At 34.7% G+C, this 15,829-nt stretch overlaps 1 protein-coding gene across 1 annotated transcript in view; it reads right to left on the bottom strand.

Annotated features, from left to right (window-relative positions):
- LOC120538558 (secretory phospholipase A2 receptor-like) overlaps positions 1-3,307 on the bottom strand; it is a 48,453-nt gene extending 45,146 nt beyond the window's left edge. The window contains exon 1 of the mRNA XM_039767953.1: positions 3,282-3,307. The gene's annotated coding sequence lies outside the window, so the exon portion shown is untranslated. The remainder of the gene's footprint in view (positions 1-3,281) is intronic.
- Positions 3,308-15,829: the final 12,522 nt, after the last annotated feature.

Genomic DNA, 15,829 nt, shown 5'->3' with positions numbered 1-15,829 from the left:
GGCTTACACCTTTTAGGACTGTATGGATGCAGAATATCCCTGTACCCTTGTATCATATAGTATAGTGTTTTTTGGTTGTTGCTGGAGTGTTTTTTTTTCTTGGTGTCTGCCTTATTTTCCCAGTTTCCTTCCATAAAACCACATGAAAACATCTAAGAAAATGTTTTGTTTAAGAGCCTTGGTCCATTTCTTGTCATGTGACAGTCCTAAGTCTTTTCTGCCCCTTACACAGCAGTTTCAATTAAGTCAAATTGATGCTTAGAATGAAAGAAAATTACCCAACCCCACACACACACATACACACACTGCAATGAGCTATAAAATGTGACAAAATCACTCCGCAATAAGTGGAAGTTCTTTTACTTTTAAAACTGCAGAAACAAGAATTTCCAATGTGACTAAAAGAGGAGGAAGACAACAGACCCACCAACATAATAAATGTAGAATTAATTGAGCAAATCACATCCTACTCATTTGGAAATATTTTTTGACATAGTCTTAAATATGGGGGCACAATTCAAGGTTAAGAAATATTAACAGTAACTGTTTTTCTTAGCTATGCTAACTTCTGTATTTTATAAATTTCCATATATCTTTTTAGCACAGTGGTCTGGCCTTTGGTCTGATCAAATTGTGTGGAAGCATTTCTGTACAAGAGAGTTGAAGTGAGACATGTTTAAAACAACCAGCAGAATGGCAGGATGATCAATGGAACAGAGCCTGTGCAGTCCTTGAAAATGAATTACTTAAATTGACCAAATATTTTGTATATAAGTGAGCTTTTTCCTGTATATGTTTATGTATTTCTTATTGATTGATGGTTTTATCAATTACTTGTAATATTCATAACCAAATTAATTTTCCCCCCAGCCCACCTAAACTAAATTAGGAATCCCAGCCCACCTTTTAATAAGTCAGTGCGTAACTGATGTTCTATAGCAGGGGTGGGCAACTCTGATCTTGGACAGCCACAGTGGTTTTTGTTCCAACTCAGTTGCTTAATTAGAAGCCAATTCTCACTAATAAAAGATCTTATTTAATTTCATGGCTTGTTATTGTTTTAACTCTACCATATCATTTCATTCTTAAATCATAATGTTTTTTCCCTTTCTAATGATACATATATCATCCAAGTGATTTGAAACTTAAAATGGATGAGTAGTTTTCAATTCTCTCCGGTTTCCTTCTGAGTACTTAATTAAATCAATGAGTGAATGATGAATACACACAGATAGAAACAAACTAGATGTAGAACTGCTGGTTAATTTGTTATTTGCATCTTATTGCTAATAAGGATCAGTTAAAACAATGACTACAGCTGTTTATAACAATAAAAAAGTTAAGGGTTCAAAATCTTAACATGCAAGACATCTAAAATGAACCCAAAAAATGTCAATTGAGCAGTAAGTGCTTCATCAGTAAATAATGATTTCTTATGAAGCAATTGGGTTTCTCAGCCCGATTTAAAGGATCTGAGTTTTAAATTGCAAATAAATTAAATTAAGTTAATCAGTAGCAAAAATGAATAACTAATTAAGAAAATGGTTGGAATGAAAACTTGTAGCCACTCTGGCTTCCGGGATCGGAGTTGGCCTCCCCTGTTTAATACTGTTTGAAACTGGGAAAAACTCTTAATTCTTGCTTAGAGGATCTGTTCAAAACATTTTTAAAATATGGCAAGATTTAATTAATACATTTTTAGAATAAATAAGCATTTATATCCGGGAAAAATATTTTCCCTTCTGTTTTTTTCCTAACAATTTTTGCCCATACTCTCCTGGCAGTGGTTGAATTCTGTTTTGTTAGGTTTGTCTCTTTTTGATCCTGCTTTCTTTTTTTTTACTTTCTGATGTTTTATTTTTCTTTTCGTCTTTTGTTCTAGTTTTACTATGAAATCATTTGTAGAATAAGTTCAACTTGATTGTATGGAATGTTATTTTCTTCAAATAGCATAAAATAAAACAAAATTTAAAAAAAAATGCCTTGCTTGTGCTTTGGTAACACAAAGTAATAAATATCATAATTTTTCTTCCAAGTAGAAAACAGAAGTAATATTTTTAAGATGTAAAATAATCTGTATTTTTATAAGGATTTCAAAGCTGTTAAGTACAATGACATATTGGTTAGAGCAGCCACTTCACAGCCAGAGGAATATGGGTTTAAATTTTGTCCCAATTTCCAAATTCTCATTATTCATGTGAAAGTTTTGCCCACCTCACCTTAATTTTGCTTTGGTTCCTGCCTTCCACATGCACACACACTTTTATTGGAATAAAAAGGTTTAGAAAATTAATTAAGGGCAATCAAAGATCTTATAACAAAATTACTTATCATAAAAGGAATTCAAACCTCTGTGTCAATACAAATCTACCAGCATAATGAGAACGGATGGATCAGTTTCTCTGATACGTGTTAACCTTCTGATTTATTGCTAAATGAGTAATGCTAATCTTCATCTTCAAGTGCTTGGTGAGTGGGGGTATGTGAGAGGGGCTGTCCTGTAATGATTGGTTTGTGACGCTGCAATGTAATAAGCAATTTAAGAAAATTAATGAATGTATTTGGACCTTTCCATGAAAGATACTGTTTACATTACTTTTTCAGATAAGCCATCTACATCACCACTTTCTTTCAGATTCTTCATCCTGTCAAATACAATTTTTAGATACAGAAAATAAAATAGGCATGTGCCATGATATATGGAAGGAAGAGAAAGCAAATATCACTAATTACATTATTTATTTTTAAAACAATATTTTGAATTTGTAGTGTTTACATGCAGTATGGTGAGTACAAAAAGGGAAAATCTATAGTAGTGAACAATAATGGAATTCTCCAGTGGCTTTGGAATTTGTAAATCAAAATGAAAGGGCACGTCAGTATGTTTGCTTATGTTTTAAGAAGATTTCTTTTTTCTGCCATAGGTTATCCAGCATGATGGACAAACAGCATACCTATCATTGTATATACAGTAAAACAGAGATGACTTCACAAGCTGACAAGCACTTTTCATGTAGCAGATTAAGTCCTTCTTTATCATTTCCTTGACCTTCCTAGACTTTTCTCTCTTCAAGACATTCAGACACTGTACACTTCCCAGACATGAAATAATTAGTTTGATTTTGTAAGGTAGTGGTTCAGCTTTATATTTTGGATTAAATAATTCTACCCAACTGTGTTATTTGCAAACAAACATTTTGGGTTAGTTGGTCCCTAGTGACTCGATCTTGCAAAATTGTTTAACGAAATAAAAAGTTTAATAAATGAAGTTTTGCACTTACCTCCCAACTGTTTCACTGTCTTCAGGATATGATGGCTTTATTTTGTTTAAAACACAGCAGAGAACTATTTTATAAGAGATAAATTTACATTTGCTTTGCATAAACCTCTTTATTCTATTATGAAGTAAACATTGTGCATGGCATGACTCAGTCAACATTTCTCAAATACAAATATGACATGCAATAATTGTTTCTAATCTTAAATTGTATTTATATTACCTAACTAATTATTTTTTTCCTACTGTATTTTCCTATAGTATTAGGAGTCTCACAATGGTTTCAAAATTGCTATTGCTCTGTTCATAAGGTACCATACTTTTTTTTTATTTCATTTTTAAGCTCCATCCATCCATTATCCAACCCACTATATCCCAACACAGGGTCACGGGTGTCTCCTGTCACCAATCCTAGCCAACACAGGGTGCAAAGCAGAAACATACCACGGGCAGGGTGCCAGCCGACTGTAGCATTTTTAAGGTTTTTTTTTGCAATTTTACAACCATACAGAAGATGCATTTTGAAGTTTACTGTTAATAGATTCAGTTTTGATCTTCATTTGAAATATAGCAGACTTTGAAGAGCAAATTAATGTGCATCATGGACAAAACAAATTTAGCAAATTGTCACATGCATAGAATAAGACAAATATGTGTCTCCTGCTTGACTCTCAGATTACACATCAATACTTTCACAACAAGCTTTAAAGATAAAAAATACACTACTAATGAAATCAAGTATTTATGTATAGTTTGAAATTAGTTCTGTAAAATGTAATCAAATTATTATATATATATAGTAAATCAAAGTGTGAGAACGCATGGGCCAGAAAGCCCTGCCAAGTATGATGCATTAGAAGATCAAAGGCAGGGGCACTAGTTTTGATGACAATAAATATGGCCTGATAGAAATGCCTTAATTTAAGATGACTTACAATATCATAATTCATTATTACAGTATTTGTATGGTAAATGGAAACCAGGAAGCAACACTAATGCAAACCACCAGTCCTCAGGTACAGTGGATGACAGTGCAGTAACGATTGGGACCATCTTACTTGAAGTACAAACTGTCAAACAGGCCTCCATTATGAGTGTGATCTATGAGGCTAACTTGATTATAACGATATGTTTGCATTCTTCAAATGTGAATTACCTAGTCTCTGATAAATTATGTCAAATACCATATAATGGTTAGCCAGACCATTTTTATATCCTCGGCTATTGTTGCCAGAATGTTACAGAAAAGGTTCAGAAACAAAAACAATCTTTCTAAAGTATACCTGACTGCATTAAGTCACAGATCATAGGATGGGTTTTCAATTAAATCAGCCTTTTAATAATTGAAAGACACTTTGTTTTTAGCAATACTGTAATTATACTTTGAAGTTTTTTTTTCTCTTATTATTTTTGTTGTGTAATTGAATTTCCTTTTTCCTCTTGGCTTACATTTTTTTTTCATTTTTTATCTATGATCAGTTCAGTAGCATCATACACCACTAGTTATCAAAATAAAACAAAAAATACTAGTCCACCAGAAGCTCAGATAAACAGGAATAGTATATCATTACAGTAATTTGAATAAGAAATGGTCATTCAACCCATCAAAGCTTGTTAATCCCATTCACATAATTTATCCACATTTGTGTGGATCACACACTTCCACTTGTCGGAAATTCTAGGTGAAAAAAAAGTGAAAGTTAAATTATTCCTGGTGAAAATCATCTTTTTCATTAAGATTCCAAGGCTCCCAAGACAGTTTGAGAAAAAATAAAATTAATAATTTATTGTCACACAGCACAAATTGTTTACATATATGTTCACTTTAAACATTAACATATATTTTCAATTACATTCCCAGGGTGTGCTGTCAAAAAACTGCTTCAGTATTTATTAGTGTAAAGAAAGAAAAAATATTTCAATCAGTGAGTACATAAAATAATAAATGAACTAAAACTGAATAGTTCTCTATATAAATAGATTATCAAAACTGTGGAGTTTGCATGTTCTCTCCGTGTCTGCGTGGGTTTCCTCCGGGTACTCCGGTTTCCTCCCACAGTCCAAAGACATGCAGGTTAGGCGGATTGGCGATTCTAAATTGTCCCTGGTGTGTGCTTGGTGTGTGGGTGTGGGTGTGTGTGTCCTGCGGTGGGTCGCCACCCTGCCCGGGATTGGCTCCTGCCTTGCGCCCTTTGTTGGCTGGGATTGGCTCCGGCAGACCCGCGTGACCCTGTGTTCGGATTGAATGGGTTGGAAAATGAATGGATGGATGGAAGTCCATACCTACAATATTTTGTAGGTAAAGGGCAATTCACTTATGAACTGATTATAAAATTATGCATAGTCTTTTGGCGCTCTGGTTATTTCAATTAGCTCAAAAAACAAATATAAACTCAACTGAAATTTTACTGCAATGTTTTCGTACACTTGGAACACAAATTACAATGCCAGCATCAATCTGATGTGGGGTAAGGAGACTATGCAAGATGACACATTATGGACAGAGTGAGCTGCATTCAATGCATCTTTAGACATGGCAGACCTGATGAACTGTGCTTTTCATTGCTGTGCTTTGCACATGTAGCTTGTTTTGCCTACAATGTTCGATCTTGAGTGTTCTCCTTTCCCCATGTCAAATTGATGCTGGCTGTGTACTTTGTATGCTAACATATTTGATGATCTCAGACACTTGTCACACTTTGACATTGGCTGCGTACTTTGTGTTCTAATTTCTCTATATTTATCTTTCATTTCAAAAGATATAAAATGTTCATTGTCAGGGCCCATGCTTGTGGCGAGGTGTAATGTTGTCCAGTGTCCACAAGAGAGTGTGAATGTCCAATGAGCAAAGACAAGTGGCCGACTTGTCTAGTGTCCACAACAGGCCTGGCATGTCTGATGCAGAAAAGCAGTGACAAGCTCAATGAAAGAGAGTTGTACGTGCTAGAATGTCTGATGAAAAAAGGCATCAAGACTAACAAAGAAAGAGCGATGTAAGCCATATGTGCTGAACAAATTTTTATAAATGCTTCATGCGATGGTTTTTAAAAAGTTGCAATTTAAAAGGATATTTGATAAACTAAAAATGCAATTTTTAATTTATCAAGTATTTATTATGTTGATTATGTGATTAAAAAACAGGGGTTGACCATCAACATAGTTAAATTTTTACAATGGTCCATCTTAAATACTGTACAGTTAAACAATTACATCAATTTAAATGTGAAACATGACAGAAATAGTGAAATCTTTTTTAGCAATTTTTCTCTGAGTTGGTGCAGGGTAGAAGAGATATTGATCTTCCCAAACCAAAATGGCGGTCATTCAAAGCAGTAAACAAATTTTTGAAGAGCAGAAGTATAAACAAGAAGAATTCCACAAAACGAGTGCTCCAGTTCCAAATTAATTTACATATGTCCTGTATAATGTTATAACTTAACTCTGTTAAGAAAAAAATATGCTTAAAAATTTAGAGATGGATTTAGTACATGTGCTGGGCACAGTTAAATAACAGAAGTATGCAGATTAATCTGGAATGAGGAAAGCTCATTTTGGCCACTTGTACCTGCGATTTTATTCTTTTGGTTAATTACCCAAAGCTCATGACCATAGGTGAGGGTAGTGACATCGGTTGACTGGTAAATCAAGTTTTGCCTTCTAATTCAGTTCCTTCTTCCTAACTATACAGACCGGTATAACAACCTTATAACTTGAACTAATTCATTTTGCTTTAAAAAATAATTTAGAAGAAGAAAATTGCGAGAAAGCAAATTGCCTTATGATATGAATTTCTGGTAAGACATGCAACGACCTAAACTAACTAACATAACTTCCAAACATCACTTGTTAATTCAGGATTTACTTTACAGAAACAAGCAACATAAGTGAGAGGTATGTCTGGATCAATGAGAGATTGAATTGGTCCAGAGGTCAGAACTACTGCAAACTGAACTACACTGACAATATAAATATAAATATTTAAAAATATAAATATAAATATGGTCAATATAAGGAATGAAAGTGAAAATTAGAAGATAATGAAGAAATGGGATCAGACCCAGAAGGAAGGACAGGAAGAGATGGACAGACAGCCCACTGAAAAGGAAAGATGTTGCTAGGGGCTATTTTCTCCCCCAGCACACTAGATGGCAGCAGCCCCAGATATCCATTCCCAGTGGGAAGCCAGCAGGGTATGCCGGGAAATGTAGTCCAGCTGGGCATCCCTGCTAGGGTCAATGGGTGCTGCAAGAGGACGCTGCAGGGAGACAAGGTCCCTTTTATAATGAACTTCTGTGCGACCCAGAAGTGCTTCCATGAGGCAATCATCCTGGCACCAGAAGTACTTCTGGATCTGTAATAAAAGTCCCTTAGCCAGGCAAGTCAGAGCTGGGAGGTAGTGGACAAATGCTTGAGTGGAGGAGGGTAGTGTGGTATGGAGAAGGAAAGTATTGTGAAGAGGAACACCTGTGTACTTCTGTTACTTCTGGAGGTAGTTATAATAAACCCTTCCATTATTTGAACCTGAGACTCTTTGTGTGTTCATGTTTGGGGCTCGCTGATGCATAGTACAGCACTTATATTCATTAGTTCATTGGCCACGTCTCTTATAGCATCCACTATTGTATTTTGTGACTCCAGAACAGCATCCTTCAGCACACAGCCACATGGTTGCCCAGCGGTTTCTAAGGCAGAGGTGTGTGTGCAGCCAGAGCCCGAAGATGTGCTGGGCACAGTAGTACCATCACTGCATTCTTGCCAAGGGGGTCAGTATTGTAATATTGTCTAGAACAGAATAAAGACTCGCCTTTTCACGACGACTTTGATATCCGACCACTTCTTTTTTATTTTATACACTGTGCGATTTTCTGAACTTGAATTTTTGAGTGTCTCCGCTATACTGGATCACTCCATACCTTACTTTTGTTGCTTATACCAATGCTTTTGTCAACAAATAGTATTTTTGTCCTTGCCTCCACTTCACATTCACTGAAATTCTTCTTTTTTCCATGTGGTTTTGCTATTGTCTTTTGCACAAACACTGAATAGAAAGGGCTATTTATATTGATTTGCATATTCAAATATGTAAATTCTGGCAGGGGTCAAGGTGGGCTGTAGGCTCAAGCACATGCATTAAATTTCACGTTCATTGGGATTTATAAAGGGGAAGTGAGGGGAACTTGGCATACACGCAGTTTTATGCATCTGGATTTTTTTGTGAATATATGCATATTTCCACTTTTGTCCGTATGCCATGTTTTAGTGTGAATTCAATGTATGGTATTATATATGAGGCCCGGTCATTCACAGTTTTATCCTCAGCAGTGACCAGGTCTATGTAGTGTGATCTGCAATAGCTCTGGGCCTCATACCAGGTCTTCTTATCTGATATAAACAAATATTGTATTTTGTTGTGCAAGAGATAAGCTCACAGGATCCTTAGGAAAAAACTATTTAAGGAAATATTAACTGATGTGCTATTTCTCTTTTACATAAATACAGTCAGTGGCGGCTGGTGAATTTGTCAATCTATCTGGTCATTCCACGTGCTCTTGTGGCCACATCATAGTGTCAAATGCACATCTTGGCCTGTCCAGTACCAGATCCAGGCTAAAATGCATTATACCCTTTCCATCATGTTGCCTAATCTGATACCAGCGTTCCCATTTCTACTTTGCTCCAAAACTTCAGTCCATGACATCCACAGTCCCCTTATTTTTCCCATAACTTGCCCTATAGATGTGGAAATGAACAATTGCAGATGTCACTGAAGTTTTATACTACACCTTTTTCTAAATTGCATATTCCTCTGTCAACTTGCCCAATTCGCCATTCTGCCAAAACCCACACCATATTGTCCATAACCTCACCTCTGCAATCTTCCAATAATGTGCACTTCCGTCTGTCCTATAATACATCCATAACACAGATCCAATCCAAATTTTATTCTGCCTCTGCTACTAGACAGTCCTTGGCCATTTCCACTGTATTCCATAAATCCACATCATACAATCACTATACCTCTTTCTCAAGTCTTGCATCCCAGTTTATCATTTACCACATCCACAGAGTCATTCCCACCTTAATTTTATTCTACACTTGATGAAAGTCTGCACTGTTCTATGCAAGTTTGCCAGGCTTACCTATTATTTCTGCAGTACACCTGGGTAGCTCTCACGGTACACCACTGTGCCACAGCACACTGGTTGAAAAACATTGGTCTAGATGACAGCGACTACTTTTATACTGCTTGTATTTTTCAGAAAGATGTTTTATGTCTCATACCCCTGTCGTTGTCCACAACGCTTTGGTACCAGCACTTTCAAACAGCAAACAGGGAAAGTAAAAAATGCACTACTTACACCACATTCAGTTAGACAATTTAGTTGTGACAAGAGCAGGAAAAAGGCCATGTGGAAACTCGTCCTCGATCACTTGCCTGCCACTGAATTCTTAAATCAGGTCAGTCCAAGCTCCATTATCTTCCTTTTTTCTTCAAGTGAACAATTTATGAAGAGGTGTTTTATTAAAGAAATAACCAATTTATTGTTGGATTTCTGAAGATCCACTTAAAGTTGCCATCTTCCTAAAGTCACACTCTCTCATCTGTAATTACGTTAATTGCAGATTTGAACTGTGAACTATTGACATGAATATGAAATACTGCATTGACAACTGTCCAATCACATTAAATTAATGAACCCAAAACAATACTAATTCACTGCCAATAAATCTGGGAGTATCCATGTTGCAACCAAATAAAAGGCAGCCTCAGGTTACCTGCTTGACAAACGGTTACGCAGTTGAGGTACTACCTCTTGGGCCGGGTGTTCACTCTAGTGACGGATCATGCTCCTTTGCAGTGGATGGCCCTTCACAAGGAGTCGAATCCACGGGTCACTAGGTGGTTTTTTGACCTTCAACCTTACAAGTTTTCGCTAATTCAACTTTTGCAGCTGGGAAAAACCATTATGATGTCTTTGGTGTATTATTATTACAAAAAAAAAAAAAATATAAAAAATATATATATATACTGTATATTGTGCAAATGCCATACTGAATGTTTTGGATAAAATTGTACAATTGGAATTCACCCGTGAATATTTAGCGGCAGTGTTTCTATTGGATTGCCGCTGACGGACGGCCTTATATTGGCAGGCATTAAATTACATGGGAGGCGTAACTCCGCCTCCCATGGGCATCGAGCAGAAGTCTATTATAGTATATGGACGAAAAAATAGGTTCCAGTTATGACCATTACGCGTAGAATTTCGTAATGAAACCTGCCCAACTTTTGTAAGTAAGCTGTAAGGAATGAGCCTGCCAAATTTCAGCCTTCTACCTACACGGGAAGTTGGAGAGTTAGTGATGAGTCAGTGAGTGAGTCAGTCAGTGAGTGAGTGAGTGTCAGCTCAAGTGTGTGTCTGTATGTATGTATATGTATGTGTATATATATGTTGATATGTGTATATATATGTATATATATGTTGGTGTATACTGTATGTATGTATATATATATATATATATATATATAGAGAGATAGATAGAGAGATAGATATGTGTATATGTATATGTAGATATAAACATATATACATATAAACATGTATATATGTATATGAATATATGTTTATATGTGGGTGTATATATATATATATATATATATATATATATATATGACAGCAACACTCATAACACTGACAAAACAATTGCATTGACAAACATGTTACGTTATTTTTAAAATGTTTCCTTTTCTTTTTCATAACTTTTTTAATACACTACTAGCGCGGGTATTTTGCTAGTAGTCCCATATAATGAAGTGGTTAGGTTAACCTTGAGAGAGAGACTACAAGTGGAAAGAGAGAAAAAGAAATACAATCACTTCAACTTTAATATACAATATAAAAATATGTAAATGTTAAAAACAAAAAGATATGTCTCATAGAAAAAATGAATTTTGGCTGAGCAGGCTCACTAAAGTTATATTTTTATCATATATTCATTTACATAGATAAGAAGTGTAACATTTTACCATTTTTAACTTTTCGGTCCAGAGGACGGGAAATTTAAAACTAAATAGATAGAAAGTTTGAAGTATTTTTGATAGAAGCTATGGTCCTTGATAAAATATGATTAGGTTAAAAGACACAAATAAAGTCATAGTAAAATTAATTATGTAGTATGGGGACACAGACATTAGCACTGAATTAGATTACATTGTGCTCATATCTGCATGCCTTTCTCTTCTGATACTACTGTTTTCTTCTACAAACACATGAATCTTAGGTTATTTGATCTTGTGTGTATGTAAATATTAGGGGATTCTGCAATGGACTGGAGAAACAGCTCAGGATTATTTAGTCAGTGCTTTCTGTTCAATTCAGCTGAGATACGCTTCAGCCCCAGGAGCTATGAAATTAAGGTGGATAACAAAAATCTGTAACATTTGTAAAATGTATTCATTATTTGTTTTATACTTTTTAGCTCTATTAATAAATTGTAATTGAATGTTCCCTGAAAAACATTATGAGAATATGCTTAAATCAATAGCCTGGACATATCACTCTAATTGGGGGATTCTTTGCTATTTACAGAGTGTTTTATTGAGAACTGCACATGGAATTGTTATACAAAATACACAAAGGATGAATGATTAAAGGGAGAACAAAAAGTTTCAAATATTATAGAAATAAAAGAAAACCTTGTCAGTTCAAGTGGCTTACACCTTTTAGGACTGTATGGATGCAGAATACCCCTGTACCCTTGTATCATATAGTATAGAGTGTTTTTTGGTTGTTGCTGGAGTGTTTTTTTCCTTGGTGTCTGCCTTATTCTCCCAGTTTCCTTCCATAAAAACCACATGAGAACATCTAGGAAAATGTTTTGTTTGAGAGCCTTGGTCCATTTCTTGTCATGTGACAGTCCTAAGTTTTTTCTGCCCCTTTCACAGCAGTTTCAATTAAGTCAAATTGATGCTTAGAATGAAAGAAAATTGCCCAACCCCACACACACACACACACACACACACACTGCAATGAGCTATAAAATGTGACAAAATCACTCCGCAATAAGTTTAATTTCTTTTACTTTTAAAACTGCAGAAACAAGAATTCCAATGTGACTAAAAAAGGAGGAAGACAACAGACCCACCAACATAATAAATGTAGAATTAATTGAGCAAATCACATCCTACTCATTTGGAAGTATTTTTTGACATAGTCTTAAATATGGGGGCACAATTCAAGGCTAAGAAATATTAACAGTAACTGTTTTTCTTAGCTATGCTAACTTCTGTATTTTATAAATTTCCATATATCTTTTTAGCACAGTGGTCTGGCCTTTTGTCTGATCAAATTGTGTGGAAGCATTTCTGTACAAGAGAGTTGAAGTGAGACATGTTTAAAACAACCAGCAGAATGGCAGGATGATCAATAGAACAGAGCCTGTGCAGTCCTTGAAAATGAATTACTTAAATTTACCAAATATGTTGTATATGTGAGCTTTTTTCCTGTATATGTTTATGTATTTCTTATTGATTGATGGTTTTATCAATTACTTGTAATATTCATAACCAAATTAATTTTCCCAGCCCACCTAAACTAAATTAGGAATCCCATCCCACCTTTTAATAAGTTGGTGGGTAACTGATGTTCTATAGCAAAGGTGGCCAACTCCGATCCTGGACAGCCACAGTGGTTTTTGTTCCAACTCAGTTGCTTAATTAGAAGCCAATTCTCAATAATAAAAGATCTTATTTAATTTCATGGCTTGTTATTGTTTTAACTCTACCATATCATTTCATTCTTAAATCATAATTTTTTTTCCCTTTCTAATGATACATATATCAACCAAGTGATTTGAAACTTAAAATGGATGAGTAGTTTTCAATTCTCTCCGGTTTCCTTCTGAGTACTTAATTAAATCAATGAGTGAATGATGATTACACACAGATAGAAACAAACTAGATGTAGAACTGCTGGTTAATTTGTTATTTGCATCTTATTGCTAATAAGGAGCAGTTAAAAAAATTAATACAGCTGTTTATGACAAAAACAAAGTTAAGGGTTCAAAATCTTAACATGCAAGACATCTAAAATGAACCCAAAAAATGTCACTTGAGCAGAAAGTGCTTCATCAGCAAAAAATGATTTCTTATGAAGCAATTGGGTTTCTCAGCCCTGATTTAAAGGATCTGAGTTTTAAATTGCAAATAAATTAAATTAAGTTAATCAGTAGCAAAAATGAATAACTAATTAAGAAAATGGTTGGAATGAAAACTTGTAGCCACTCTGGCTTCCAGGACCGGAGTTGGCCTCCCCTGTTTAATACTGTTTGAAACTGGGAAAACTCTTAATTCTTGCTTAGAGGATCTGTTCAAAACATTTTTAAAATATGGCAAGATTTAATTAATACATTTTTAGAATAAATAAGCATTTATATCCGGGAAAAATATATTCCCTTCTGTTTTTTTCCTAACAATTTTTGCCCATACTCTCCTGGCAGTGGTTGAATTCTGTTTTGTTAGGTTTGTCTCTTTTTGATCCTGCTTTCTTTTTTTTACTTTCTGATGTTTTATTTTTCTTTTCATCTTTTGTTCTAGTTTTACTATGAAATCATTTGTAGTATAAGTTCAACTTGATTGTATGGAATGCTATTTTCTTCAAATAACATAAAATAAAACAAAATTTAAAAAAATGCCTTGCTTGTGCTTTGGTAGCACAAAGTAATAAATATAAATTTTCTTCCAAGTAGAAAACAGAAGTAATATTTTTAAGATGTAAAATAATCTGTATTTTTATAAGGATTTCAAAGCTGTTAAGTACAATGACATATTGGTTAGAGCAGCCACTTCACAGCCAGAGGAATATGGGTTTAAATTTTGTCCCAATTTCCAAATTCTCATTATTCATGTGGAAGTTTTGCCCACCTCACGTTAATTTTGCTTTGGTTCCTGCCTTCCACATGCACACACACTTTTATTGGAATAAAAAGGTTTAGAAAATTAATTAAGGGCAATCAAAGATCTTATAACAAAGTCACTTATCATAAAAGGAATTCAAACCTCTGTGTCAATACAAATCTACCAGCATAATGAGAACGGATGGATCAGTTTCTCTGATACGTGTTAACCTTCTGATTTATTGCTAAATGAGTAATGCTAATCTTCATCTTCAAGTGCTTGGTGAGTGGGGGTATGTGAGAGGGGCTGTCCTGTAATGATAATTGGTTTGTGACGCTGCAATGTAATAAGCAATTTAAGAAAATTAATGAATGTATTTGGACCTTTCCATGAAAGATACTGTTTACATTACTTTTTCAGATAAGCCATCTACATCACCACTTTCTTTCAGATTCTTCATCCTGTCAAATACAATTTTTAGATACAGAAAATAAAATAGGCATGTGCCATGATATATGGAAGGAAGAGAAAGCAAATATCACTAATTACATTATTTATTTTTAAAACATGATTTGAATTTGTAGTGTTTACATGCAGTATGGTGAGTACAAAAAGGGAAAATCTATAGTAGTGAACAATAATGGAATTCTCCAGTGGCTTTGGAATTTGTAAATCAAAATGAAAGGGCACGTCAGTATGTTTGCTTATGTTTTAAGAAGATTTCTTTTTTCTGCCATAGGTTATCCAGCATGATGGAGAAACAGCATACCTATCATTGTATATACAGTAAAACAGAGATGACTTCACAAGCTGACAAGCACTTTTCATGTAGCAGATTAAGTCCTTCTTTATCATTTCCTTGACCTTCCTAGACTTTTCTCTCTTCAAGACATTCAGACACTGTACACTTCCCAGACATGAAATAATTAGTTTGATTTTGTAAGGTAGTGGTTCAGCTTTATATTTTGGATTAAATAATTCTACCCAACTGTGTTATTTGCAAACAAACATTTTGGGTTAGTTGGTCCCTAGTGACTCGATCTTGCAAAATTGTTTAACGAAATAAAAAGTTTAATAAATGAAGTTTTGCACTTACCTCCCAACTGTTTCACTGTCTTCAGGATATGATGGCTTTATTTTGTTTAAAACACAGCAGAGAACTATTTTATAAGAGGTAAATTTACATTTGCTTTGCATAAACCTCTTTATTCTATTATGAAGTAAACATTGTGCATGGCATGACTCAGTCAACATTTCTCAAATACAAATATGACATGCAATAATTGTTTCTAATCTTAAATTGTATTTATATTACCTAACTAATTATTTTTTTCCTACTGTATTTTCCTATAGTATTAGGAGTCTCACAATGGTTTCAAAATTGCTATTGCTCTGTTCATAAGGTACCATACTTTTTTTTTATTTCATTTTTAAGCTCCATCCATCCATTATCCAACCCACTATATCCCAACACAGGGTCACGGGTGTCTCCTGTCTCCAATCCCAGCCAACACAGGGTGCAAAGCAGAAACATACCACGGGCAGGGCGCCAGCCAACTGCAGCATTTTTAAGGTTTTCTTGCAATTTTACAACCATACAGAAGATGCATTTGAAGTTTACCGTTAATAGATTCAGTTTTGATCTTCATTTGAATTAT

This window comes from Polypterus senegalus, chromosome 11 (assembly GCF_016835505.1).
Source record: "Polypterus senegalus isolate Bchr_013 chromosome 11, ASM1683550v1, whole genome shotgun sequence".
Taxonomy (NCBI): Eukaryota; Metazoa; Chordata; class Cladistia; order Polypteriformes; family Polypteridae; genus Polypterus; species Polypterus senegalus.
This window is presented reverse-complemented; position numbering and strand designations above follow the sequence as displayed.